Genomic DNA, 15,289 nt, shown 5'->3' on the forward strand with positions numbered 1-15,289 from the left:
AATTGATTGCTCGATCGCTACAAAGGAAATCGATGAATTTATCTTTTTAGTACAAAAAAAAAAAATAACCCAAATTTGTTTATAACCAAAAATGATCATTTTTAAACTTTTTTTTTTTTTTTTTTTATATTTGTGTTTTTTTTTTTTACATACTGTCCCCCTAGCAGTACAGTGTCACCATGGTGACACTGTACTCCTTGAGGGGGTTGATGAAGATTTTTTTTTTTTACACTAATTGCTTTTACACCCATAAAGGCTGTAAAAGCAATCATTTCTCCTTCTCTCTGGCTGCATTCTTGCAGCCATTGAGAACTACTGTGAGAGATGTGATTGGTCACAGCTTGTCACATGGTACAAGGCTGTTGTGAATAGCCCTGTACCATGTGATCTCTGTGATCATTCACAGATTTCACACGTAGTAAGCAATGAAGGCAGAAGTTACATCTTGCTTACTACTCTGCATGTGATCACTGATTGGCCAATCAGTGATCACATGATCAGGACAGAGGTCCTGTAGAACGATCTGTGTTCCACTGTGTCCGGAGGACACAGCGGGCACCGGATCGCGGTGCTGCGCGCTCCCAGGGAGCGGGGAGGCCGTTTATAAATGGCCACCTGACCCTGTACTGCCACCGTCTGGCCGTTTATATACAACGGCCGGACGGGAGGTGGTTAATGTGGCCCTGAGCACCTCGTCTTCAGTGATTTTTGGTGGTGAAGGGGTTAAGACGACCATTTTCACATTCGTATAAATAATAAAACTGAAATAAAACATTCTGATTTCTCCAAAAAGAATTTGGTGACGTCGGCAGTAATTCTTCATCTATTGATATTTATTAGAAGGTGCTGATGTGAGTATTACAGACGATTGTTGTAATAAATAATAAAGCGCACATCGAACGTCAATCTTCTGATCAAATATCCAAACCTTCAGTGCCGGATCGGGCCCCGGGCCCTCTTTTTCTTAATGATATGGAGCCCCCATCAGTGTCTGTGGTCCCTGAGCTGACAGCTCATTTCTGGGTGCCATGGTACACGGAGGTGTCAGAGAAGCCTTTGGACAGCGATGTGGTTTGTGGGGTTTCGAGGGGCCCGATCCTCCGGCGGGATATCCACGAACCGCGGCGGGACATTTTTTTTTTTTATTCCCGACATTAGCAAGTTGTTCCTCCGTCAGACCCAATTGCGGGAACGCCATTACATAACAAAAATTGGAAATAATAAAGTGATAATGTTGAAAAATGCGTAGCGTGAAGTACCGGCGGACCGACCACGCAAACCTGAAATAATAGTGAGCGCTCTGGCCCCTCCCGGCTGTAATTCAGAGATTTATGAACTGCGAATAATAAATGGCGAGATTAATAATGCAAAAAAAAAAAAAAAAACTGCGGGTGGAGAAGGTAACCGAATATTTACAATGGACCTGCCAACCTGATGCTTGGATGGATCATTAATCAGGCTTCCATATGTTAGGAACTTGCTCTTTTAGGAGGGGGCTGAGGTTCGTCGTGCCTCGTGCTTTTTCAGTCTTGCAGCTTCCTATGAAGGAGTGGGCGGAGCTTTCGTGGAATGAAGATTCCACTTGATTATATTCAGCACATGGTTTCAAAGGGCAGTCGTGTTAATTACTTGCGGTCAATATCGGAAAAAGAAAAAAAATTATTAAGAGTTGAAACATTTAGCAGAGGTATTCCCACCACTGCTAAGAGGGACAGTTTCCCGCACCCTCTACCAACCGGTGACTAGTCCCTCCCTGCTCCTTCAACTGTCAGCTGGGAACTCTGATTGACAGGTGAATGAAAAGGGGTAGGAACAGTGTTGGGGGCACAAAAAAAAAAAGGCTTGGGATTCCCCCACAATCTATACCAGACCCATTGGAAACTGAATGAATGACACGGCCGTGTAGGCAGAGCGATGCTGTTTTTTAATTGTGGGGAGCAGGGCTAAAACTGGGGGGCATGGAAGCATCTGCCCCGGGTGCCGCCACTGGCAGGAGAAGTGACAGCCATGGATTCTCTTTCTGGAGAACTATCAGCAGAGAAGGACAGTGAGAGAGGGGTTGATTCTTCTACAGGATTCCAGATGGATCAAGCAGCCAGGTATTGAGCACCGGTTCCCTCCTCCCGCACTGACTGGCAGTGCCACCAATCTGCCCCAATTAAGCATCAGGAGCCCACCGTCTCTCCCCACTAAGAGCCAGGACCTACTATCTCCCCCCACTAAGGACTAGGACCTCCCATCTCTCCCCACTAAGCGCCAGGACCTACTATCTCCCCCCACTAAGGACTAGGACCTCCCAACTATCCCCACTAAGCATCAGGACCCCACCGTCTCTCCCCACTAAGCGCCCAGACCTCCCATCTCCCCCCACTAAGGACTAGGACTCCCCCATCTATCCCTACTAAACATCAGGATCCCCCTGTCTCTCTCCACTAAGCGCTAGGACCCCCCATCTCTCCTCACTAAGTGCTAGGACCCCCCCCTCTCTCCCCACTAAGCACTAGGACCCCCCATATCTCCCCACTAAGCACTAGGACCCCCCCATCTCTCCCCACTAAGTGCTAGGACTCCCCATCTCTCCTAACTAAGCGCTAGGACCCCCCATCTCTCCCCACTAAGCATCAGGACCCCCCATCTCTCCCCACTAAGCCCTAGGACCCCCCATCTCTCCCCACTAAGCCCTAGGACCCCCATCTCTCCCCACTAAGCCCTAGGACCCCCCCATCTCTTCCCACTAAGCGCTAGGACCCCCCCAATCTCTTCCCACTAAGCATCAGGACCCCCCTGTCTGTCCTCACTAAGCGCTAGGATCCCCCATCTCTCCCCACTAAGCACTAGGACCTCCCATCTCTCCCCACTAAGCATCAGGACCCCCCCCCTCACTCCCCACTAAGCTCCAGGACCTCCTATCCCCCCCCCCACTAAGCACCAGAACCCCCCCATTTCCCTTCACCGAGCACCAGGACCCATATCTTTCAGCTCTGACCATCAGTGCCCCCTTGTCCCCTCCCCCATCTTCCTACTGATCATCACTGCCCCCTTGTCTCCTCGCTGAGCATCAGTGCTATCTTTGTGTCCCCACTGAGCACCAGTGCCCCTCTCTCCACACACTAAGCACTAGTACACCCCTTTTCCTCCAACTCAGCACCACTGCCCTCTTTGTCCTCCCACTGAGCATTAGTACCCACCATCTCACACCCCACTGAGCACCAGTTCCCCTTCAATACTGATCACTCGCTGTGTGCATTCACAGCTGAAGCATAGTAAACTGTATTTGCAATGCTTCAGTTTATGATTGAACAGGAAAGCTGCTCAGCACAGAGCCCTTCCCATTTATTCACTGTCCAGTGCAGCTGTCGCTGCAGAGAATCTGTCCTCAGTCCCTTTCTCAGCCTCAAAAGTGAGACATCAGGGGTCCAAAGCCCATCTAAAAGTCCTTGTCCTGGGTGAAGTCATGTCTAGCTTTGCCACTGGCGGAGATACGATCCTCTGCCTGCTGTCACACTGAGGGTGGGTTCAGGGGGAGTGGCGGCAGTAGCTGGAACATGTTACATATGTGGAATATGTAACGTGTTCCAAAAGGTGAACTTATCCTTTACCTCTGATGACCCGTAGGGGCTTTTAGAGCATCGCCTATGAGCAATATAGGGTACCAAAGTTCGTCATCATTTTGTGGGTGTGCGTCATTTTAAAACTTGACATGTTTGGTATCTTTCTACTTTGTAAATCCATGTCGTTTACATTTTACAAAAAAAATGGGGACTGTTTTGCGTTTTGTGTGCCCTAAAATGATCCTTTAGTGTATTTTTTTATACTCTTGATAAACCATTGGGCGAATATAGTGTGACATAGAAAATTAAAACTGCCATTTTATTCTATTGGATGTTTGCTTTCCGAACATGTGTTGAGGGTTTTAACCAGAGGCTTCCCTAGGGGGGTGCGGGCCGCACCGGGTGACACCATCACAGGGGGTGCCGGAGCAGGATGCCGGCACAGTGACAGCTGCCTCCGCCCCGGTGTAGCGGTAAAATGAGTATCCCCTGAAGAAATTGCGCATGTGCTGGCTTCAGGCCGAAGAAGCCGATCGCCGGCTCTGTGCTAAAGTCGGAGATCAGCTTCTTCGGCCTGAAACCGGCACATGCGCCATTGCTTCAGGGGATACACATCTTCAAGGGATACTCATTCTACCGCTACACCAGCACCGCTCCTTCCTCTCTGGAGGGGTGACACCATGTGTTACCGCACCAGGTGACACCAACCCTAGGGACGCCTCTGGTTTTTAACTAATCTTCAGGCCTAAAATGAATTTTTAAAGCGTGTGCATAAAATACAAAGGTGGCTCTGGCAGCGAAAAGGCTAAAGAGACCCTGTCGTGTTATAAAACGCTGACTAAACAGCACTCCTCTTTAACCACTTCCCGTCCGTCTGTTGTATATAAACGGCCGGACGGTGGCAGTGCAGGGGCGGGTGGAGTTTATAAACGGCCTCCCCGCCCCCTGCTTGTGTGCACTCCCTGGGATCGCACAGCACCACGATCCGGTGCCTGCTGTGTCCCCCGGACACAGTGGAACACCGATCGTTGTACGGGACCTCTGTGCGAGTCCAATCAGTGATCACATGCAGAGTAGTAAGCAAGATGTCACTTCTGACATCATTGCTTACTACGTGTGAAATCTGTGAATGATCACAGAGATCACATGGTACAGGGCTATTCACAACAGCCTTGTACCATGTGACAAGCTGTGACCATTCACAGCTCACTCAGTAGTTCTCAATGACTGCAAGAATGCAGCCAGAGAGAAGGAGAAATGATAAAGACTGTAAAAGCAATCAGCGTAGAAAAAAAAAAATCTTCATCACCCCCACAAGTAGTACAGTGTCACCATGGTGACACTGTACTGCTAGGGTGACAGTATGTAAAACAAAAAAAAAACAATATAAAAAAATAAATAAAAATGTAAAAAAAAATGTTTAAAAATTATAATTTTTGGTTATAAACTAATTTGGATTATTTTATTTTTTTTACTAAAAATATAACGGAATAAATTTTGGCCAAGATTTATGATGAAAGATTATTTATTTGCAACATTTTATAAGAAAAGCACTTTTTTTCAAAATTGTTGGTCTTTTTTTCATTTATATAGCAAAAAAACAAATCCCAGCGGTGAATAAATACCACCAAAATAAAGCTTTATCTGTCTTAAAAAAAAAATGCAAAAAAATTCATACGGGTACAGTGTTGCATGACCGCGCAATTGTCATTCAAAGTGTGATAGTGCTGAAAGCTGAAAATTGTCCTGGTCAGGAAGGGGGTAAAAGTGTCCGGACTGGAAGGGGGTGAAAGTGTCCGGACTGGAAGGGGGGGAAAGTGTCCAGACTGGAAGGGGGGGAAAGTGTCCAGACTGGAAGGGGGGGAAAGTGTCCGGACTGGAAGGGGGGGAAAGTGTCCGGACTGGAAGGGGGGGAAAGTGTCCGGACTGGAAGGGGGGGGGGGAAGTGTTCGGACTGGAAGGGGGGGAAAGTGTCCGGACTGGAAGGGGGGTGAAAGTGTCCGGACTGGAAGGGGGGTGAAAGTGTCTGGACTGGAAGGGGGGTGAAAGTGTCTGGACTGGAAGGGGGGTGAAAGTGTCCGGACTGGAAGGGGGGTGAAAGTGTCCGGACTGGAAGGGGGGTGAAAGTGTCCGGACTGGAAGGGGGGTGAAAGTGTCCGGACTGGAAGGGGGGGGAAAGTGTCCGGTCTGGAAGGCGTTAAAGAGACGGAATACATACCTTTCCTGCCACACAAGCTGCTCAATGCTACTTTGTTGCAGAGAAGTGAAATCTGTTGAGAAATCAACACTTCCTGGAGTGTCGATCTTTGTGTTTCTCTGCACTTTCACTGTTTGTGACCAGAAATCACACGTCAGCCCTTGCAGATTGCCGCAGTGGTTTTACCTAAAATGACATCTATTCTCCACCGTAGTGACTGGGATGGCCTTAGATCAGGGGTGTCAAACTCAATTTCATCTCGGGCTGCATCAGCATTATGGTTGCCCTCAAAGGGCCAGTTGCATCTGAAAGAGTAGATGTCCAGAGCACCCCACCCCCCATTACATCACAGTGCACCCCCCTTACCGTGTGCTGCTGCCAGGAAGAAGGTGGAGCTGGGAAGTAGAAAGTGCAGGGTCTGGAGGAGGATCAAAGGAGTTCTGGAGTCAGCTGCTGAAGTCTGCATAGGAGGTGGAGACAAGGGGGTGCTGCGGCTGCACAGAGACATGCATGATCTGTAGGAGGAGTTTTGTCCTCTGCTGCCGACTGCTGAGACCAAGGGTGGGGGGGGTTGCAGAAATGAGCCTTTGTGGCTGCATGAAGAAGAGCAGGATCTGGCAGAGGAGATCTGTCCTCCTCTCTTCTGTTGACTTCTGAGACAAGGGAGTGCCACAGCTGCAGGAGGTCTGAGGGCCACATGAAATGACCTTGAGGGCCGGATTTGGCCCTCAGGCCTTGTGTTTGACACATCCTCAGTCACTCTTTGCATTTGCTGCATCTATCTAGACATCACTAGAGAAGTGAACGCGGCTGCAGCTGTCACCGAATGATTGATGCGATCCTCTATCAACCGCGGGCAGGTTTTGGTCATGCGGCGTAGGTGACCCCGAATCGCCCGGCGGTGACCTGTGTTATTTGGCCATGAGGCCGTCCAAAAAGCAGAAGTACCTCTCGAGTGTTAATCTTCTCGCACATCTGCTGCGGGGACATTACTTAGTGGTTTGCGCGTCCCTCGGCTAGACAGCCTGTCATCGTCCCAGGTTCAGAAATAGCCGCCGACCATTTGTTTAGGGCTTGGCCAGACTTCAGAGCCCAGCGTCCTTCTGGAAATCTGCTTGCGGCCTCTGTTTTGTGTTTATTCCAGGCAGAAAGTGCGGCAAGAATTGCAACCAGAGAACTCGGCTGCGTCATTAGGCTGCAAAGAGTGACCTAAACAGCCACCGCTGACGAAAGTGAGCCCAAAGCATGTACTTAAAGAAGAACTCCGCTTCCTCCTTACGTTTTCTTACCTTGTCTGCTGAGATAACTTTGAAAAACATGCTCACCCAACCAGGGAACCCAACGTTGTCGGCTGTAATCCATTGCTTCACTGGTTCTCAAGCTGCCATCTTCTTTTCCTACACCATCAAGGGGGCTGGTTTCCTCTTCCTGATGGCCCCTCCATGATGTGACGCCGCATGGGCAGTGTGCAGGATACACCACGGTAATTCTGCACATGTGCTGTGTGGCATTTAATGGCCGAAGCCTTCTGGGGTCTGTGACATTCTTCTCCCAGGAGATGGCGGGGTGTTAGGACTACATCTTTTCTTCCTATATGAGAAAGGTGGAAGGGTTCTTTAAAAAAAGTTATCTTTAATAAAAGTTATAGCATCTAAAAACTGATTGGTGTGTGTATATATACTGAATTTTTTTTTTTATTACTAATGGCGGTGATCAGTGACTTATAGTGGGAATGCTAGAGTGCGGTGGGCAATGTGACACTTACTGCCACTGACATCACAAGTGACACTAATACAGTGATCAATGATCATACTATACACTGTCACTGTGCTAATGACACCGGCTGGGAAGGGGTTAGCATCTAGGGACGATCAAGGGCTGAAATATGTATTTTGTGTACAGTGTGCTGCTTTTACATGCCTTGCAGATCATTCCCTCTGTGCAGAGCTGTTGTGTAGCAACACAGAGCTCTGGGCTGCGATTATAAACAGCCTATCACAGCCTACAAGCCATGAATCATTGGCGGGGACTTGCTGACAGGCTCCTGGTGTGTACATTCACAGCGGGGGAGGTGGTTTAGTAGGAATAATGCTCTTTACATTGGGGGTCAGTGGGAAGAATGTCCCTTACATTGGTGGTCAGTGGGAAGAATGTCCCTTACATTGGTGGTCAGTGGGAAGAATGTCCCTTACATTGGTGGTCAGTGGGAAGAATGTCCCTTACATTGGTGGCCAGTGGGAAGAATGTCCCTTACATTGGGGGTCAGTGGGAAGAATGTCCCTTACATTGGTGGTCAGTGGGAAGAATGTCCCTTACATTGGTGGTCAGTGGGAAGAATGTCCCTTACATTGGTGATCAGTGGGAAGAATGTCCCTTACATTGGGGGTCAGTGGGAAGAATGTCCCTTACATTGGCGGTCAGTGGGAAGAATGTCCCTTACATTGGGGGTCAGTGGGAAGAATGTCCCTTACATTGGCGGTCAGTGGGAAGAATGTCCGTTACATTGGGGGGTCAGTGGGAAGAATGTCCCTTACATTGGCGGTCAGTGGGAAGAATGTCCCTTACATTGGGGGGTCAGTGGGAAGAATGCTCCTTACATTGGTGGTCAGTGGGAAGAATGTCCGTTACATTGGGGGGTCAGTGGGAAGAATGTCCGTTACATTGGGGGGTCAGTGGGAAGAATGCTCCTTACATTGGTGGCAAGTGGGAAGAATGTCCCTTACATTGGTGATCAGTGGGAAGAATGTCCCTTACATTGGTGGCAAGTGGGAAGAATGTCCCTTACATTGGTGATCAGTGGGAAGAATGCTCCTTACATTGGTTGTCAGTGGGAAGAATGTCCCTTACATTGGTTGTCAGTGGGAAGAATGCTCCTTACATTGGTGGCAAGTGGGAAGAATGTCCTTTACATTGGGGGGTCAGTGGGAAGAATGCTCCTTACATTGATGGTCAGTGGGAAGAATGCTCCTTACATTGGGGGCAAGTGGGAAGAATGTCCCTTACATTGGTGGCAAGTGGGAAGAATGTCCCTTACATTGGGGGCAAGTGGGAAGAATGTCCTTTACATTGGTGATCAGTGGGAAGAATGTCCCTTACATTGGTTGTCAGTGGGAAGAATGTCCCTTACATTGGTGATCAGTGGGAAGAATGCTACTTACATTGGTGGCAAGTGGGAAGAATGTCCCTTACATTGGGGGCAAGTGGGAAAGAATGCTCCTTACATTGGGGGCAAGTGGAAAGAATGTCCCTTACATTGGGGATCAGTGGGAAGAATGTCCCTTACATTGGGGATCAGTGGGAAGAATGTCCCTTACATTGGTGGTCAGTGGGAATAATGCTCCTTACATTGGTGGTCAGTGGGAAGAATGTCCCTTACATTGGTGATCAGTGGGAAGGATGCTCCTTACATTGGAAGTCAGTGGGAAGAATGTCCCTTACATTGGTCGTCAGTGAGAAGAATGTCCCTTACATTGGTGATCAGTGGGAAAGAATGCTCCTTACATTGGTGGTCAGTGGGAAGGATGCTCCTTACATTGGTGGTTCCCCCTTACAGATAGCTAAAAAGATCAATGGTATCAGTGGTTTCTCATTGAGGAGCAGAAATTGCTTATTGCTCAAGGAACCCTTAGCAACCTCTAGAGGAACCTTGGTTGAGAAACCATGTGCTGGACACATTGTAAACTGAGAGCAGCATCTTATTACAGACACCTACAGGGTCCCTTACAATTTCCTCTGATATGTTCAGGAGGGCATCAGGAGAACCTAAGCCAGGGTGTTTTTAATCTCCATATTTCAACTTTAACCATGGAGCTGGTGCCTGGTCCCACCCCTCCCCGGTGAGGTCACCCATCATATCAGTAAACCAATAAAGAGAGCAAAAGCTGGGGCCAGGCATCAGCTTCCAAGTCAAGGTACAAACCTGAACTTTAGAAGGACCCCATCCTTTGTGGACCTGATCGAACATACTAGAGTCAGTTTACATTGTAGCAGATATTTACAGATAAATCGTACAGTAAATCGAATGACCATTTAGCCCGGTTGCAGTGCTTGTTAGACAACATTCTCACATTGATCTCAGTTGTTGCCTGGAATTGGGCCTCAAAAGGTGTGTTCTGTCATTTGTTTTTAAATGATCACTTATACACTTTATATACTTTGTTACATGTTAGTAACAACAAACTGTAAAGTCTATTGAGTGAGTGATATTTTGTGCCGGTATATAGTACTTTTTCTCCTTTTTAAAGTGGATTACAAAATAGGCAAATCCATCTGACCTTACATGGCCAACTATGTGGACACCTATCACTTCTACTTATAAGTCCATATGTATGAGGTGTGACAATTTTTTTTTTCCGGGAATGGACTAAAAAAATGTTTGTGCAGGAGCATTGTCTTGGTGGAGAATCCACCTGTCAGCCAAGAGTTCTGGTCTTTTCCTCCAAACAGATTCCCACAACCTTTTCAGAATACCCAAGTAAAAATGTTGGTTGGCCGTTGTACCCTGTTCTATGAACTCGTAGTGAAGTATCCTTTTCTGATCAAAAACACACAGCATCAGCATAAGAGGGTTTACACTCTGTCCACATTTGCATCTGTCCTTTTGAGTTTTTGACTGCCCACTTCTTGTGTCATCGTGGACATTTTACTGCTTCTTCTTTAGGCTGCTTATGCCTTCAAAACATTTGGTTTGTTCATGGAATGTTCACCATATATCTGGTATAAAAAAAAGCTAAAGTTTCACTCGTCCCTTTGCCAATTTTCACACAAAATTTGATGCTAATCCGCTGCTCCAGATTCCTGTCACTCATTTTCACCCAACAATCGTACGCACGTGTTATTTCTTCTCCTACTCCAAAAAAGAGTCGATTGGTTTGCGACCCAGGCAAATGCAAGGTTGGACATGCTGTGCGAGTGCGAATGGCTGTGTGCCTCACCACCATAGTCCTATTCCAGGAATTAAATTGTCACATCTTGTTTGTTGACTACTCCTGCAAATGATTGAGTTCGGGTGCCTCCAGTGAAAGGTCCTGTTATACAAAGACATAGTAGACAATTGTCCACCTTCAACCTTGTGGTAACAGTTTGGTGAATACCCTTTCCTGTTCCATCATTGCAGTGCTCTGTGTACAAAGCCATCTCTAAAAAAGACCAGTTTGGTGTGGAGGAACTCTAGTGTCCTGCAGAGTCCTGACCTCAAGTCTACTGAACACTTGTGGGATGAATTGGAATGCCGATGGTGAGCGAAGTCACCTCATCGAAAATCAGTACCTGACCTCACAAATGGGAATTCCCATGGACAACCTCCAAAATCTTGTGGAAAGTCTTCCAGAAGAGTGGAGGATGGTATAGCCACAAAGGGAGGCCATGGTTATAGAATAGGAAGGCACACATGCTAATATACTGTAGGTGTAATGGATAGGTGTCCTAAGACCTTTGGCCACATTCAACGGTTTGGTAACAGTTTGGTGAAGACCCTTTTCTGTTCCAGCGTTATTGTGCCCTGTGTACAAAGTCAGCTCTAAAAAAGACATTTGATCAGTTTGGTGAGGAGGAACTCTAGTGTCCTTCACCTCAAGTCTACTGAACACCTGTGGGATGAATTGGAATGCCGATGGTGAGCGAAGTCACCTCATCGAAAATCAGTACTTGACCTCACAAATGGGAATTCCCATGGACAACCTCCAAAATCTTGTGGGAAGTCTTCCAGAAGAGTGGAGGATGTTATAGCCACAAAGGGAGGCCATGGTTATAGAATAGGAAGGCATACATGCTAATATACTGTAGGTGTAATGGATAGGTGTCCTAAGACTTTTGGCCACATTCAGCTGTTTGGTAACAGTTTGGTGAAGACCCTTTTCTGTTCCAGCATTACTGTGCCCTGTGTACAAAGCTAGCTCCATAAAGATTTGCTTTGAGCAGTTTGGTGTGGAGGAACTAAAGAGTCCTGTTCGGAGCCCTAACCTCAACCCTACTGAACACCTTTGGGATGAATTGGAATGCCAATGGTGAACTAAACAAGCAATAAAGAAAACCATGGGGCACCCACAGAATCCATACCAGACCTCTTTCTGAGCTTATCCCCATGTTGATGAAGACAAAGGAATCTTCCCAACAACCCTGACCCGGTCTGCTGACAGGAGGGTTTTGGGGATTTAGAAGACCCTTTTAAAAATAAGGGAGCTCCTAGATACTGGCCCCATCCCCTAAGTCAGTGTTTCTCAACTCCAGTCCTCATGGACCCCCAACAGGTCATGTTTTCAGGATTTCCATTATTTTGCACAGGTGATTTGATCAGTTTCACTGCCTTAGTAATTACCACAGCTGTTTCATCTGAGGGAAATCCTGAAAACATGACCTGTTGGGGGTCCATGAGGACTGGAGTTGAGAAACACTGCCCTAAGTGAAGAAGTGAGGGATACAATGAGTGAAAAAGGATCCTACTCATTCATAAAAATAGTAAATAATGAGATTTTTTGCAACCCCAAAAAGGTCTCACAATATAAATCTATCATCAATCGCATCATCCAGAGATGCAGACTGTCGTCAGTGACCATACACGATGTTCATACATGACAGCTCTGGTACCCACCACAAATTGTAAACAAAAGGGTAGGGCATACTCATTGGTGTTATTGACCTAACATGGCCATGGCCATGGCCATAAGGTTTCCATGTGGCCATATTTGTGCAATGATGTCAGCCAACAAGCTAGTCCCTCTATTTACATGGCCAGGGATTCCCGCAGCACAAGAATGGCTGGAGTCCCTCATGGACACAGTGGGTTCAGAGACCTGGGAACTCAGCTCAGGGATGGTGGGAACCCCTCATAATGAGCACAGCATATGGGCAGACCTGGAAACTTAACCAGATCTTCTCATCCAACATCAGTACCTCATCTCACAAATGGGCACAATTTCCTACAGACACCCTCCAAAATCTTATGGAAAGTCTTCCCAGAAGAACAGAGGCTGCTAGAGCCACAAAGATGGAACTAGCTCTATATTCATGGCCATTTTTTTGGAATGGGATGTCCCACAAGCTCATATAGGTAGCAGTTTGAAGACCATTTTCTGTTTCAGTATGACTGCCCCTGTGTACAAAGCCAGCTCCATAAAGACATGGTTTGACTAGATTGGTGAGGAGGAACTCGAGTGTCCTGTACAGAGCCCTGACCTCAACCCTACTGAACACCTTTGGGATTAATTGAAATGCTGATGGTGAACCAGGTCTTCTCATCTAACGTCAGTATCTGACCTCACAAATGGGCACAAATTCCTACAGACACCGTCCAAAATCTTATGGAAAGTCTTCCCAGACGAACAGAGGCTCCTAGAGCCACAAAGATGGAACTAACTCTATATTCATGGCCATGGTTTTGGAATGAGATGTCCCACAAGCTCATATAGGTAGCAGTTTGGTGAAGACCATTTTCTGTTCCAGCAGACTGCCCCTGTGTACAAAGCCAGCTCCATAAAGACATGGTTTGACCAGATTGGTATGGAGGAACTCGAGTGTCCTGCACAGAGCCCTGACCTTAACCCTACTGAACACCTTTGGGATGAATTGAAATGCTGATGGTGAACCGGGTCTTCTCATCTAACGTCAGTATCTGACCTCACAAATGGGCACAAATTCCTACAGACACCGTCCAAAATCTTGCGGAAAGTCTATCCTGAAGAGTGGAGGAAGTTATAGCCACAAAGGGAGGCCATGGTTTTAGAATAGGAAGGCCAACACACTAATCTACTGTAGGTGTCATAAGACTTTTGGCCAAATATTGTATATATTATTAATTACTCCTTCACCAAAAGTGATATTTCTAAAAAAAAACACAAAAACATACAGCATGGACTGTTATCCCAGCCTTTCCTTTTTAATTTAATTTAATTTAATTTAATTTTAAGTTAATTTTTGATAAAATGTTGACAAAGGTTTGAAATTTGTTTTGTTTTTTCGAGGCAACCAGTGTTTGTATTTAAAAATGCAGACCTTCTTTTTTTTTTTTTGGCACACTTACTTTGGCACTATTATCTAACATGATGCAATTAATAATACGTATGGCATATAACTGAATCCTTATCGGTGAGCTGATCAGTTTAGTTCTTACGACTCCGATATAGGTGACAGGTTGACTTTCGGTTGCTGCGTGTTCCTATCCGTGATCAAAGGCCTCGGTTTTCATATCAAGTTGTGTTAATCATTCAGAAGGTCAGAGCCGCAGGTATAGAGCTAGCCGATGTCAACGACGGCATCGGTGGGGATAAAAGACTCCTTCAACTAGCCGTACTCTTATCTGATTAATATCTATAATGAGGCCCGTGTCTACCCGACTGGGTGCCAGACATGCTCATATCAAAACGATTGTCTCTTTCTGGGCCCCAACCTTGTGGCCTTGATCCTAGTACTTTGGTTGATGGTGGCCATTTGCAGTGGTGATCAAACAAGCCAGCCACTTGTAAAGGTAAACCCTGACCGAACATACGGATCTGTTTCTTAAAGCGAACCTGCTAGTCTCAGTCATTTACACCTTGCTCCCAGTCTCAATCTAAACTCAGAAAGTCCACTGATATAGCATAATCGGAGTTCAATTGAATCACTTCAATACCGGACACTTTCACCCCCTTTCTGCCTACTGGGCACTGTCACCCCCTTCCTGCCCACCAGGGACTTTCACCCCCTTCCTGCCCACCAGGGACTTTCACCCCCTTCCTGCCCACTGGGGACTTTCACCCCTTCTGCCTACTGGGGACTGTCACCTCCTTCCTGCCTACTGGGGGCTGTCACCCCCTTCCTGCCTACCGGGCACTTCTACCCCCTTCCTGCTTACCGGGCACTTCTACCCCCTTCCTGCCTACTGGGGACTGTCACCCCCTTCCTGCCTACAGGACACTTCTACCCCCTTCCTGCCTACTGGGGACTGTCACCCCCTTCCTGCCCAGGCCAATTTTCAGCTTTCAGCACTGTCGCATTTTGAATGACAATTGCATGGTCATGGAACACTGTACCCATATAAAATTTTTATCGTCTTTTTTTTTTAGACTGAACTTTCTTTAGCTAAGCAAATTGAAAAAAAATGTTTTTTGGTTTCTGTTATAAAATTTAGCAAAAAAGTATATTTTCTTCTTCATAATGTGTGCTGATAAGGCTGCACTGATGGGCACTGATAAGACTGATGTGATGAGCACTGATGAGGCTGCACTGATTGTAACGGAACCGGACCCCAACTGCACTTGGGTATTTCCGTTATAACGCTTCCTTGTCTGAACACCGACAACAGACACCACAGCAGACCAAACAAGACTAGAGGACACCAGTCGTGAAGTAAACCAGGAAATAGACTATTTTATTTCAACACAGATACAAGTTATATACATTCAAGGGAACAACCCCCCCTCCCTGCAAAATGTTACAGGGCGGGGCAATCTACATTTAGTAACAAGAGACACACCAACAGACAGTCCCATCAGGAGGGAGGGCTGCTGCAGACACCCCCCCACCAAGCCAATACACATACATCCCATAATAGTTTGCTCCCAAGCAA

Source organism: Staurois parvus, unplaced genomic scaffold (assembly GCF_062004578.1).
Source record: "Staurois parvus isolate SC_StPar_1 unplaced genomic scaffold, SC_StPar_1.0 ptg003382l, whole genome shotgun sequence".
In the NCBI taxonomy this organism is placed as follows: domain Eukaryota; kingdom Metazoa; phylum Chordata; class Amphibia; order Anura; family Ranidae; genus Staurois; species Staurois parvus.